Source organism: Arachis ipaensis, chromosome B09 (genome assembly GCF_000816755.2).
Source record: "Arachis ipaensis cultivar K30076 chromosome B09, Araip1.1, whole genome shotgun sequence".
Lineage (NCBI taxonomy): Eukaryota > Viridiplantae > Streptophyta > Magnoliopsida > Fabales > Fabaceae > Arachis > Arachis ipaensis.
In genome coordinates, this window is record NC_029793.2 from 7,586,557 (window position 1) to 7,601,226 (window position 14,670).

A 14,670-nucleotide genomic window follows, 5' to 3' on the forward strand; every position below is an offset into this window, starting at 1 on the left:
TGCTGATTTTGCTCCATTCCTCTTGTAAGTGCCACTGCCAATGTTAAGAACAAGAACAAGAATAGAAGAAAAAAGAAGGTGCTAGGCAGAAAAGATATGAAACCAAGAAATTAAATAATGTTAGGAAGTTGAAAGTGAATGACTGATGAATGGAGCACCCTTTGTCACAAGCATGGTGTCTTTTTTCATAATTTAATTTCTTAGCACAAGTAAATTAAGAGTGTTATTGATCAAATTAAGTGTTCATTTAGGTTGATTTTTAAGTAAAAAAGTATTGTTTTTGTTCGGTAGATCAGGTACCGGACGGGTAGGGTTGATATTCTAACCAAAGAAGGGGAAGTCGTCTGGTCATATGTCCTCGGGTTGGGGATAGGCGAGGTCCCGAGCTCTTCGAATACAAAAGGGGGGTGTCACCTGTAAAGACACTCCGACGCCCAAGTCAGTGAAGTGTGCAGGTGAGTAGAGAGTGAGTGGTATGTGACGTACCTTGGGGGAAGGGTAGGTCCTTCCCCATATATACCGTGTCAGAAGTGGGCCCTACAGGGACAGGCCTACCCTCTCCGAGGCCTCCCTAGCACAGCTGTAATGAAGCTGTCAGGGACGTGCGTCAGGGACGCGTGTCCGGGTCGGCATCTGAACGACTCGAACCCGACCGTTCGGGTCGGGTTCTGCTCGGGTCGGGCCGGCCCGTAGATTGTTTGGCTAGGTCGTAACAGTGCCCCCGATGTGCCAGCAACGACCGTGAGGATCGTTAGTGGCGCGTCATCTCCCCTTTCGTGTGTTGTCGTCAGGTCGGCCGTCCGTGGGATAAACATGCCTCCTGCGCGCGTGTCCGTTCGTTGTTGGAATGACCGTTTGTCGCCTCGTTCTTTGCGCAGGGTATTTAATGCTCATAATGGGTTGGAAAACCCAATGTTCGCAAAGACTATTTTGCCCCCAGGTCTTTCGCGCTTCCTGGGTGGCAGTTTTAAACAGTTTGCTTTAATTTTTTCCCTTTACACTCCTGTTCCTTCTATCTCCCTGCTATCTCCCTCTTCTTCCTTCAAAAAATCTCAGAGCGTCGTTGTAGCATCCTCGTGCATTTTCCCTTCTTCCTTCTCAGTTTTTGCAACAAATTCGGGTAATCTTTAGTCCTTTCTCTTTTCTGCTTTGTTGTTGTACGTTGGTTGCTTGTATCTGCTTTGCATTTTTGCTGTCTTGTTTGATTTTTGTTGCTAGATGGCTTTCTAGTACCAATTAGATGCGTTAGGGGAGGGGTACCATTCCAGGGTAGGCTTTTAGGTAGCTTGCATGATAAATAGCTTCAGCCGTGCTTGATCTTGACTGTTGAATAGGATGGACATAGTTTCTGGGTTTCTCCTGGACTCCCGACCTCATAGACTAACGGAGTGGTACCCCCACTGTAGGTATGCCTCGCGTCGTTTCCTGGGCTTCTCCTTCCGTCGTGAACTACGACCCCTATGCCTGGGTGACCTCCAATGTGAAGGACTCGCCGAATCAGATGGAGCTGGAGGAGTTGACGGAATTCCAGCAGGCCGAGTATCTGTGCGGGGGGACAGACGAGGAGGCCAATTATGACGTCTTCGTTCCTGCCCCCATGAGCGGCTGTATGAGATTAATCTTCACTCCCCCCGGGTTGCTGACTGGATTTGGTTTTACAAAGCCATGTTCACCCAGATGGGCGTTCGCATACCGTTTTTCGACTTCCAGATGTCGCTTCTTAATCGGATATCCGTGTCACCGTCGCAACTTCATCCAAACAGCTGGGCTTCTATCCACTGTTTCGAGATGGTTTGTGAATATCTCGAGCTGCCGGTGTTGGTGGATGTCTTTCTCTTCTTCTTCAACCTTACCAACCCTTCCAATCAGGGGAAAGTGAAGAAAGGGTTCTTGTCTTTCCGATCTGCCCAAGGTCGGAGGATATTTGGCCTGTTCAAGGACTCCTACCATGGTTCAAGGACAAATATTTCAAGGTTCGTCCTGTCAAAGGTCGCCATCCCTTTTGGTTGTCGTTAGAGGGAGAACGCCTCATCCCGACGTATTGGAGTTTCGGGGCGGGGTCCAACACCTTCATTAAAGTGACCTACAAGGGGATGTCCCCTGTAAATAAGAGAATCGCCGACGTGTTGTTTGCGGTTTTTGGGAAGAACCATGTGAACCCCCACCTCCTTATGGGTGAACGGGAGGCCGCCAGGAATTATATTTGTGAGCTGTTTTGTCTTGTACTTTTGTGTTGTTTATCATTGTTTGTTATTCCCGACTTCACGACTTAACTGTTTGTTTGTTTGTTGCAGTGGAGATGTCTGCTTCAGTAACCGGGCTTGAAGGTTTGGTTAAGACCTTTTTAAAGGATAGTGACGAGGAGAAGACGGACGAGAAGGTCGACGGGAAGTCGGAAGACCCTGCCGAGGAGAAGAAAGATCAAGCTGTGCCCTCTCCTCAAGACACCGTGATGTCCGACAAGAATTCCGCTGGGATGCAGGCTTCTCCTATTCCCGAGGAGATGGCCGGTATTGGGCAGTCATCCTCCACCCAGCGGGAGTATGATGATTTCAAGCTTGTCTTTGCTTCCAAAAGGCAGAGGGCCTCTTCCAGCCCGGAAGGAACTCTCACCGTGATGGAGAGGAATTTCGATGCCAGCGCATTTATAGACAATCAGCTGATTCCTGGTACGGAAGACTACTTTCTTGGTACCGAGCCCGCGAGCCAGGCGAGGTGGATGTATCGCACCCTTCTTCGCGGACTTGTGATAGCTCGGAAGGCCGAGTTCGAGTTGTCGGGCATGCAGGCGTTGCGAAGGAAACTCGATACCGCTGCCGAAGCCAATAACGAATTCAAGGCCTAGGTCGAAAAGCTTCAGGAACAGCTGTCCGCGGCGGAGAAAGGGCGCAAGGGTGCCAAGGAGAGGGCTGCGTCTTTCGAGGAAAAAATGAAGGCCTCTGATGCCACCGTCTCCTGTTTGACCGAGCGAGAGATGAATCTGGAGAGCCAGCTCAACGCCGCGCAAGGTCAAGTAGTCGCTGTGGAGAAGGAGTGCGACCAGGCCGTTTCGTCGGCTAAGGCTGCCCGAGCCGAAGTTGAAGAGCTTAAGAAGAAGCACAAGGCGACTAAAGAGCAAGAAAAGAACACGATCTTCATGACTGAGGAGGCTCTTAAGGCTCAGGTGAAGATCGTGGTTCCAGACTTCGACACGTCGGCTATTGGAGTTTTCAAAACGATTCAGAACGGCAAGATTGTTGATATGCCCCGAAAGTGAACTCTTGTAACTTGTGCTTTTGTATGGCTTTGTAAAATACTTTGTTGCAACTGTTAAGACCTTTGTTACGCTTTAATGGTCGCCTGGTCGGCTTCTAATTATCGTCTTTATCTTGCTTGTTATTATGTTTTTTGTTACCATTTTTCTGGTGTGGACTTATTGCTTGTGTCCGTTTTGCCGTTCACATTGGTAACATGGTTGAGACCGTCTTGGTCATTATTGCAGCCGTTAGTTATGGCTATGATCCGACTGGCTCCCGGGGTGATCAGTCCCGGGTTGCCGTTGAAGAACGCGATTGTGTGGGGTACGTATTAGAGAATAGTAGATGGAAGAATTCAGACAGGTAAAAATTAGTCGTTAGCTAAACAAATTCATGAACATGGTAGGCATTTGATAAAAGTAGATCAATTAACATTTGATAAGAGTAAACATCTATCTAGCTCGTCAGGCCGCTTGGCTGATGTGCCCGAGCTATGAATAGAACCTCCTCAGGTTACCTGCATTTCACGTTCTTGGGATTTCTTTGCCGTCGAGTCTTTCCAGCTTGTAGGCACCTTTGCCAAGCACTTCTTTGATTCTGTAGGGGCCTTCCCAGTTTGCCGCCAGCTTTCCTTCTCCCGGGGTCGGTATCCTGACGTCGTTGCGTCGCAGGACGAGGTCTCTTTCCTCAAATTCCCTTCTGAGGACCTTAGTGTTGTAGCGTAGGGCTATTCTTTGTTTCAGCGCTACCTCTGACAAGTGGGCCATCTCTCTGACCTCGTCTACCAGATCTTTGTCCACTGCTTTTTCTACTCCTGCGAGAAGTAACCACGGGCTCGGCTCGCCGATCTCCACGGGTATCACCGCGTCGACTCCATATGTAAGGCGAAAGGGGGGTTTCCCCTGTGGAGCTTTGCTCGGTTGTGCGGTAGGACCAGAGGACCGAGGCGAGCTCGTCGGCCCATGCGCCTTTTTTGCTGTCTAGACGCTTCTTGAGACCTAATAAGATGACCTTATTTGCGGACTCCACTTGTCCGTTTGTCTGGGGATGTTCAACCGAGGAGAACTTCTGTTTTATCTCCAAGCTAGTGAGAAATTCTGCGAACTTCTTGTCAGTGAATTGCGTCCCATTATCCGATATGACAACCTCCGGGATGCCGAACCAGGTTATCACCTGCCTCCACATGAACTTTCTACAATTGGATGAGGATATGCTGGCCAGTGGTTCAGCCTCTATCTATTTGGTGTAGTAGTCGATGGCAACTATGAGATACTTGACTTGTCCCGGGCCGACTGGGAAGGGTCCCAAGAGGTCGACTTCCCATTGTGCGAAAGGTCGGGTAGACGTCAGTAGGCTTAGTTCGGAAGCTGGCGCTTTGTGGAAGTTGGCGTTCTATTGACACTTCGTACATTTTTTCACGAATTCTCTGGAGTCATTCATCATTGTTGGCCATTAGTATCCAGCTCGGATGAGCTTCCTTGCTAGGGCTTTGCCCCCGATGTGATGGCCGCAGCACCCCTCATGGACTTCTCTGAGTACGTAGTCCGTCTGGTCGGGGTGTAAGCACTTCAGCAGAGGTTGGCTGAGTCCCTTTTTGAATAGCTGGTTCTGTATGACCGTGTATTTGGCGGCCTCTCTTCTTAACGCCTTGGCTTCCTTCTCGTCCTCAGGGAGTTTGCCGCTTTCCTAGAAGTTAGTGATGGGGTCCATCCAAGAAGGGCTTATTTTGGTCAGGTGGAGGGCAACTGCCGGCTCTTTCGTGATGCCTTGAATGAGGGAGCGGTTGCTGGTTCTAGGTTTTGTGCTGGCCAGCTTGGATAGGAGGTCTGCCCGTGTGTTCCTTTCCCTTGGAACGTGTTGGACCGTGACCTCCTCAAATTGTTTGCTCAGTCTTTGACCCTTTCCAAGTATTTTTGCAACAGCGAGTCTCTGGCTTGGTAGCTTCCATTTACCTGCGCGATGACGACCTGCGAGTCGCTGCACACTTCCAGCCTTGTTGCCCCGACTTCTCGAGCTAGAACCAAGCCCCCCGGGAGGGCTTTGTATTCTGCTTGGTTGTTTGATACGGGGAACTCGAACTTAACTGATTGTTCGTAGATGAATCCGGCCGGGCTTTCTAGGACGATCCTGGCGCCCCCAGACGTCTGGTTGGAGGCTCCGTCTACATGGAGCTTCCACCGTATGTCCGCGACTTCGGTTGGGTACCCGGTTACTTCCACCAGGAAGTCTGCCATTGCTTGCGCCTTGATCGCATGTCGGGGTTCGTAGTTTAAGTCATATTGGGACAATTCGATGGCCCAGGTTATCATCCTTCCTGCCAGATCAGGTTTTTGGAGCACCTGGCAAATCCCCTGATCCGTTCTCACGACCACTTGGTGACTCTGGAAGTATTGTCGTAGTCGGCGGGAGGAGACCAGGAGCGCCAATGCCAGCTTCTCCAGCTTACTGTATCTAAGTTTTGCCCCTTGCAGTGCTCTACTCACAAAGTAGATTGGTTGCTGGGCCTTCCCTTCTTTCCGCACCAACACCGCCGCTCCTTCTGTTATGGCTAGGTACAGATAGAGTGGTTCTCCGTCCTTGGGCTTTCCGAGCACCGGGGGTGCTGCTAGAATCTCTTTGAAGTGGTTGAAAGCTTCTTCGCACGCCGGGGTCCACTCAAACGCTATTCCCTTCTTCATCAACCCGAAGAAGGGTAGGGCCTTTGCTGCCGATGCACCGAGGAAACGAGACAACACGGTGAGCCTTCCCGTCATCCGCTGAACATCTTTGATGCAGCCCGGACTCCTCATCTGGAGTATTGCTTGGCACTTTTCAGGGTTAGCCTCCACTCCCCTCTGGGTTATCATGAACCCCAGGAACTTTCCGGCCTCCATGGCAAAGGCACACTTAAGCGGGTTGAGCCTCATGCCGTGTCATCGGAGGGATGCGAACACGTTCTCCAGGTCGCTTATGAGATCGTCAGGCTGGGTGGTCTTTGCGAGGATATCATCCACGTAGACTTCCACCGTCTTGCCAATGAGGTCGCTGAATATTTTGTTCATCAGTCTCTGGTAAGTTTCCCCCGCGTTCTTCAGGCCAAACGGCATCACCCTGTAGCAGTAGGTCCCCCCTGGCGTTATGAACGCCGTTTTATCCTCGTCTGGACGGTGCATCTGTATCTGGTTGTAGCCGGAGTAGGCATCCATGAAGCTCAGATACCGGTATCCCGCAGCCGCGTCGACGAGTGCATCAATGTTGGGGAGGGGGTAGCAGTCCTTGGGACATGCCTTGTTGAGATCAGAGTAGTCCACACACATCCTCCATTTCCCATTGTGCTTTTTTACCAGGACCACGTTTGACAACCAGGTCGAATAGTCGAGCTTCCGGATGAACCCCGCTTCGAGGAGGCTGGCCGTTTGCCTGGCCATTTCCTCCGCCCTTTCCTGAGACATTTTTCTCCTCATTTGAGCCACTGGTTTGGCTTCCGGCCTGATGGCTAGGTGGTGTGACATGAGACCGGAGTCTATACCCGGCATGTCGGCAGGCGTCCAGGCAAACAAATCGCCATTGGCTCTGATCATTTCCATCAAAGGCTCTTTCAACCTATGGAGGAGGTTCCTATTCACGCATGCAAACTTTTCCTCCGAGTTCCCGACCCTAAACTTTTCCAGCTCCCCTTCGGGTTCGGGTCTGGGTTTGTCGTCAATTCTGGCATCCAAGTCGGCGAGGAATACTCCCAATGCTTCTTTAGACTTCCTTCTCAATGAGAGACTGGCGTTGTCACAAGCGACTGCCGTTTCCAGGTCTCCCCTCACAGACCCTACTGACCCCTCTTCAGTTATGAACTTCATTATCAACATCCTTGTGCTGATGACTCCTCCTAGGTCGTTGATGGTCTTTCTCCCCAGGATGATGTTATAAGCGGTGGAGTCTCGTAGGATCACGAACTCAGCCATTATCGTTCTTCTCCCTTGGCCTTGTCCCAACGAGGTCGACAGAGATTATGCCATCCGGCTTGATAAAATGGTCGCCGTGCTGGTGAGTCTGTAGGTCGGCGTCCCTTAGGCCTAAAGCGTCAAACACATTGCGGAACATGATGTTCGAGTCTGCCCCCGTGTCTACAAGGATTCTCTTGACGAGACCGGTTCCTACTCTAGCCGTTATGACCATGGGAGGGCTTTCTCCGGCTTCGTCAAACCACTGATCTTCTGGGCCAAACGAAATGGGCGGGAGCTTCCTCTTGCTTCGCGTAGAGGATGAGGAGACCGCTAGGACTTTTGCGTCTTTCCTTTGTGCCGACTTTGATCTAGGTGCCGCGTTCCTAGCTGTTACCACGTTCACTATGGTGAGGCCCCGGTCATCTTCCTCCGGCTCTTGGCGTCGCTTGGATGCCCGGGTCCTATCCTCGCCGTTGTGGTCACAATTCTATCGTCTCGGCTCCCTAATGAGGTGGGAGAATTCAGCTAGCTTCCCGTCCCTAATCGTTTGTTCTAATGTGTCCTTCAGGTCGAAGCAATCCTGTGTTTTGTGCCCATAGCCTTTGTGGTAGTCGTAGTAGAGGCTTCGATTTCCCCCTGTTCGTTCCTTCAGTGGTCGGGGTTTCGACAAGATCCCTTTTTCGGCAATTTGTTGATAAACCTCCATGATTGGTGCGGTGAGGGGAGTGTAATTGGTGAACTTCCCGACCCGAGGGAACGGTCTGGGCGCCTTGCTCGGACCGCCGTCCTTGGCGTGTTCTTTTTGTCCTTCTCTGCTCCCGCGGTGACGGTCTTGGTGGTAAGAGGGCTGCCGTTTATTGGCGGCCATGACTTGGCTCACTTCTTCGTCGTTGATGTACTCCTTGGCTACACATTGGATCTCCTGCATGGTCCACACCGGCTTCGTGGTGAGGTGCTTTCTGAAGTCCTCGTTCAGCAGTCCGTTCGTCAGGCACAAGCTTGCAACTGAGTCCGTCAGCCCGTCGATTTCCAGGCACTCGTCGTTGAATCTGTCTAGGTATTTCCTGGTCGGCTCGTCGGGTCGCTGAGTCACCCCAAGCAGGTTGATTGTGCGCTTCGCTTTTGCGATCCTAGTTGTGAATTGGGCTAAGAAGGCATGGCTGATGTCCGCGAAACCGGTCACTGAGCTCTGCGGGAGGTTATTGAACCACCGTATTGCAGGTCCCGCCAGAGTGACCGGGAAAGCGCGGCACCTTACCTCATCTCCCACTCCCTCCAGGTTCATCCTGGCTTCAAAGGTCGTGAGGTGTTCCAGCGGGTCCTGCATTCCGTCATACCTCATGTCCGTCGGCTTGTCAAAGTATTTTGGCAGCCGGACCTCGAGTATGGAACGATGAAATGGGGTCGCTCCCATTATCACGGGTCCTCGCGTTCTCGTCGTTCTTCCTTCGTTGTCCCCCCGACGAGCGTCTTCATGTCTGCGATCTGTAGTACGCCGCCTCTCATGTCTGGCATAAATGACGGGGTCATGGCGTCTTCTCGCGCGTCCTCTTTGCCCGGCGCTCTCAGATGTAGCCTGGGGGCTGGGCGTGCGTCTGGAGTGGCTCCTGGAGTGAGAGCGGGAGTGACTTTGTTCTGGCGTGTGCTGGTCGTGCTCTCTGTCTGCTAGCCAGCGTTCCAAGTCTTGCATCCTGTGGCATAGTTCTTGCATTATTCTGACGTGGTTGTCGCCAGTTCCCCCCGAAGGGGCGTCTCTCGTGAGATTGTGTTGTGTGCCTTGGAGGGGATCTTGTACGCTGGCGGGAAGCAGTCGCGGCGGCATCCTCTCCGGGCTCGGCCTCGCGGCCTGTTCCACCTTGGACCAGTACGAAGTCCATGGACCTTCCCCACAGACGACGCCAATGTTCGGTAGGTCGGGTACTGGATGGGTAGGGTTGATATCCTAACCAAAGAAGGGGAAGTCGTCTGGTCGTATATCTCCGGGTTGGGGATAGGCGAGGTCCTGAGCTCTTCGAATACAAAAGGGGGTGTCACCTACAAAGACACTCCGACGCCCAAGTCAGTGAAGTGTGCAGGCGAGTAGAGAGTGAGTGGTATGTGACGTACCTTGGGGGAAGGGTAGGTCCTTCCCCATATATACCGTGTCAGAGGTGGGCACTACAGGGACAGGCCCACCCTCTCCGAGGCCTCCCTAGCACAGCTGTAATGAAGCTGTCAGGGACGCGCGTCAGGGACGCGTGTCCGGGTCGGCATCTGAACGACTCGAACCCGACCGTTCGGTTCGGGTTCTGCTCGGGTCGGGCCGGCCCGTAGATTATTTGGGCCAGGCCGTAACAGTTTTAAAATAAATTTTTTTATTTAATTTTAAAATTATTTAGATACTACATATTTTAAGAAAAGTACCATTGTTAAAAAAAATAAACAAAGATACTTTTTAAAAATGAGGGAGGGTATCAGCTGGAGGGGGGTTGGGTCTTGGTTCAGGGAGAAGAGGGGGAAGGGAAGGGAATGGAAGGGGAAAGGCCATCGCCGCTGCTCTTCGCCGCTACCGCTCCTGCTCCTCATCGTTTAGTCCTCACCGCTGGATCTCACCGTGTAGGTGCACGTCTGCTCCTCCTCCTCGCCCTCGCCGATGTCATCGCCCCGCCTTTGCTGTCATCATTGCCTTGTCGTCGCCCTCGTCTCGCCGCACCTCCTCCTCGCCGTTGCACCTCATCTCGCTGCACCTCTTCCTCGCCATCGCACCTCATCTCGTCGTTTGTTTTGGTAATTATATTTATGGATTTTTTGTTCTTGTAATTGAAGATGAATTTAAAAATTTTTTATTATTGTAATTGCATCTGAGTTTTGTTAATAAAAGAGGAAGAATTTTAGTTTTGAGTTTTGTTGATGGTTCTGAATTTTGATTGTTCTGATTTCTGAGTTTTGGGTGGGGGTGGTGGTGGTGAGTTCTAAGTTTTGTTGTTCTTCTGATGATGATGATGATGACCATGATGATAATTGTGGTAGTGGTGATGGGTTCTGGTTCAGCTTGGGCTTCTGTTCTACTCCTGGTTGATTTTGGAAAAGTTCTGATGATGATGATGATGACCATGATGATAATGGTGGTGGTAGTGGTGATGGGTTCTGGTTTAGCTTGGGTTTCTGTTCTGCTTCTGGTTGATTTTGGTTGATTTTGGAGATGATGATGATGACCATGATGATAATGGTGCTGGTAGTGGTGGTGGGTTCTGGTTCAACTTGGGCTTCTGTTGATTTTGGGGAAGAAGGGAAAATGGTATTTTCGTCCAAATGACAATTTTAAAACTTAATTAAACCTTCGGGACTATTTTGTAGCGAAAAAAGGCAGGGGACAAAATAAATGTTTGACCCCTACTTTATGGACCAAAATCGTACTTAACCCTTTAAACAATCTATCTAATAAACATAAAATAACTTTTTTCTATTAAAAAATCGTTTAAAATAGATAAAAAATATTTTTTTTTCTAAAAGTCAAAATGGTAGCGGACAGTTCGACAACAGCAAGGAGGTACGGCGGCAAGGTGGCAGCGCTGCTTCTTCTCCCTCACGAACTCGCCTCCTTCTCCCTCCTCTGTTCGCGGCTCACGGCGGCGGCAACAGCTTTATCAACGGCGACGCAGCAGTGGTGAGGGAACGGCGGTCTCCGACGGCATGCTAGGCAGCAACCAGGCGTGACAGAGCTGGTGGCGTCCTCTCCTCCATCGCGTTTCCCGCGGCGGCAGCTCTCTGCCTCAACATCTCACTCTCTCCCCTCTTCGTCAGCGCCGGCGGCGACACGTGGGACGGCGGTGAGGCGCGACGCCGGCATGCTCCAAGGCGACGGCAGTGACGGTGGACAGCCTCCCTCTCTTCTCTTCTCCGTTCCCTCACTCTCCCCTTTCTCTTTTCATTGCTTCCGTTACTTCTCCCTCTTTCTCTGAATTGTGTGTGTGTATGTATGTAAGAGGGAGGGTGTGAGATTTATTTTGAGATTAGGGTTAGGGTTTGGTTTGGGAAAAAGAGAGTAAGGGTATTGTAGGGATTTTACATAACCAAGAAATTAAATGTTAGGAAGTTGAAAGTGAATGACTGATGAATGGAGCACCTTTGTCACAAGTATGGTGTCTTTTTTCATAATTTAATTTCTTAGCACAAGTAAATTAAGAGTGTTATTGATCAAATTAAGTGTTCATTTAGGTTGATTTTTAAGTAAAAAAAGGTATTGTTTTAAAATAAAATTTTTTTATTTAATTTTAAAATTATTTAGATACTACATATTTTAAGAAAAGTACCATTGTTAAAAAAATAAACAAAGATACTTTTTTAAAAATAAATTATTTGCTTGTTCTAAAAGTTAAGTACGATTTTGGTCTCTAAGGTAGGGGCTGAAAATAAAAGAGTTTTGAGAAACATTTTTAAATTTTAATATCTAAAAAATCTTTTTAAACAAGGGTTAAGTACGATTTTGGTCTCTAAGGTAGGGACTGAAAATTTATTTCGTCTCTAGTATTTTTTCTGCTACAAAATAGTCCCAAAAGTATAAATTAATTTTCAAATCGTCCTTTTTACCAAATTTTTAATTTTTATTTCGAAAATACCCTTAACAAAAAAATTAAAAAAAAAAAAGAAAAAAACACGGGTTAAGGGAAATGGGGGAGGGTATCAGCTGGAGGGGGGTTGGGTCTTGGTTTAAGGAGAAGAGGTGGAAGGGAAGGAGAAGGGCCACCGCCGCTGCTCTTTGCCACTGCCGTTTCTGCTCTTCGTCGTTCATTCCTTACCGCTGGATCTCACCGTGAGGGTGGACGTCTGCTCCTCCTCATCGCCCTCGCCGACGTCATCGCCGTCGCCCTTGTCTTGCCGCACCTTCTCCTCGCCGTCGCACCTCGTCTCGCCGCACCTCTTCCTCGTCGTTGCACCTCATCTCATCGTTTGTTTTGGTAATTATATTTATGGATTTTTTGTTCTTGTAATTGAAGATGAATTTGGGAATTTTTTATTATTGTAATTGCATCTGAGTTTTGTTAATAAAAGAGGAAGAATTTTAGTTTTGAGTTTTGATTGTTCTAATTTTCTGAGTTCTGGGTGGGGGTGGTGGTAGTGGGTTCTGAATTTTGTTGTTCTTCTGATGATGATGATGATGACCATGATGATAATGGTGGTGGTGGTGGGTTCTGGTTCAGCTTGGGCTTCTGTTCTGCTTTTGGTTGATTTTGGTTAATTTTGGGGAAGTTCTGATGATGATGACCATGATGATAATGGTGGTGGTAGTGGTGGTGGGTTCTGGTTCAGCTTGGACTTCTATTTTGGTTGATTTTGGAAAAATTTTGATGATGATGATGATGACCGTAATGATAATGGTGGTGGTGGTGGTGGGTTCTGGTTCAGTTTGGGCTTCTATTCTGCTTCAGTTCATTTTGGGGAAGAAGGGAGAAGGGTATTTTCGTTCGAATAATGATTTTAAAACTTAGTTAAACCTTCGGGACTATTTTATAGCGAAAAAAAGGCAAGGGATGGAATAAATTTTTTATCCCTACGTTAGGGACCAAAATCGTACTTAACCCTTTAAACAATCTATCTAATAAACATGAAATAACTTTATTCTATTAAAAAATCGTTTAAGATAGATGAAAAAATATCTTTTTTCTAAAAGTCAATCCAATTATTTTGAAATATCAATATTTTTTTACAAATATTTTACGAAGTATATATATATATATAAACTTACATTCATACATGTAAAATTCTTACTTTTAAAATATATCTAAAGAGTCAAATATATAAATTTAAATAATACGACAGAAATCAGTTATTACATATAGTGTCCAACGATAGCAAGAAAAAGGCCGTGCAGAAGAAGGCGGTGATAGCGGCTAAGAGAGGAGGCAAGACGGTTGCTTCGTCGAAGGCGTCAGCATCAGCTTCAGCTATTTTCTGCTTCAACAGAGGTAGCACAATGGTTTTTGTTCTGTGAGCTACTACACCGTCACACTGTATTCGCCATGACACCTTATTTTGGTACAGCTTCAATGGGTCCAATTTTAGGAGGAGACCTTGCTTTGCTGTCTCTCCTTCTTCCTGGGATTCTGCTAAGAAGGATTGGCGTGGTCGTAGTATGATTGTTGTAGCTAGCCCTCCCACCGAAGATGTTGTGGTTAATCCTTCTTAGTAGAATCCCAGGAAGAAGGAGAGACAGCAAAGCAAGGTCTCCTCCTAAAATTGGACCCATCGAAGCTGTGTCGAAAAAAGGTGTCATGGCGAATATAGTGTGACGGTGTAGTAGCTCGTGAAACGAAAACCATTGTGCTACCTCTGTTGAAGCAGAAAATAGCTGAAGCTGTTGTTGACGCCTTCGACGAAGCAGCCGCCTTGCTGCTTCTCTTAGCCGCTATCACCGCCTTCTTCTGCGCAGCCTTTTTCTTGCTAGCGTTGGACACCGTATGTAATAACTGATTTCTGAAAATAGCATCAACAAATCGAATCCAGTGAGTAATCAATAGCAAATAAGGCAGCAAGCAAAGCTAGAAAAATTAAAAAATGAAAAATATTAGATGCAAACCTTGGATCTGATATTCGAGAAGATAAGAATAGATCAAGTTGGTGTGTTGTATAATCGGAAGAAGAGTGAAAGAGTAGTGGAGGGAACTCGAGCTGGTGCTTAGGGTTCGAAGCGGCAATGGAACAGCGGCACTAGGATGGCGGCGGCAACACAGCTTAAAGAAGAGAGAAGAGATGGAGACTTAAAGCTTTCTGGGTCTGGGTCACGAGGAGGAGATGAGGAAGACGAAGACGACGGTAGCCAAGCTTGACAGAAGCACAATGAATCTCTGGGGTTAGGGTTGGAGGTGCGATGGGGTTAGGGTTGGAGACTTGGAGGCGCCATGGGGTTAGGGTTGGAGGTATGCAATGAAGACGCTCTGGCTGAAGTAGTGTTTGTGTTAGAGTGATGAAAAACGTTAAGCGTCCGTGTTTAGTGTTACAAGTGAAGTGTTTTTGCTTTCAATAGTTTTACGTAGCTTTTTGGCACGCTTTAAAAATGTCACGGTAACGTAATTCTCTTGGCATGCTTTAAAAGTGTGTCTGTTGTTCTTTATGGCTATGTTTTTTAAGCATGGCAAAAAAAAGCGTACCTAAATCTCTAATCAATTGCCATCCTCATAAAAGCGTGGCTATAGGCCTCTTTCGCCACGTTTTTTAAGCGTAGCAAAAAAAATGTGACCAAATCTCTAAACAATCGCCACCCTCATAAAAACGTGACTATAGACCACTTTTAGCTACGCTTTTTAAGCATGACAAGAAAAAAGTGTGGCCATGGACTTTTTTTTCTTGTAGTGTATGGATAATCGATCGGATTTTCTTGGTTATAATAAGCCACAAATATAATTGGCTGCGCTCTTCTATCAATACCACAATTAAACATATACACATTGAAGCGCAATAAATTGTTTACATTTTTATATATTTTTTTAGAAGAAAAATATTTTAATAATTTAAACTGAAGTTGCAAAAAAAAAAAAAAG

At 47.9% G+C, this 14,670-nt stretch overlaps 2 protein-coding genes across 2 annotated transcripts in view; both read right to left on the bottom strand.

Moving 5' to 3' along the window:
• LOC110266359 overlaps positions 1 to 14,670 on the bottom strand; it is a 29,741-nt gene that overhangs the window by 4,007 nt on the left and 11,064 nt on the right. The gene's annotated exons all lie outside the window — the stretch shown is intronic.
• The window catches only part of LOC107616986 (TMV resistance protein N), a 17,580-nt gene that overhangs the window by 902 nt on the left and 2,008 nt on the right, over positions 1 to 14,670 (bottom strand). The window lies entirely within an intron of this gene.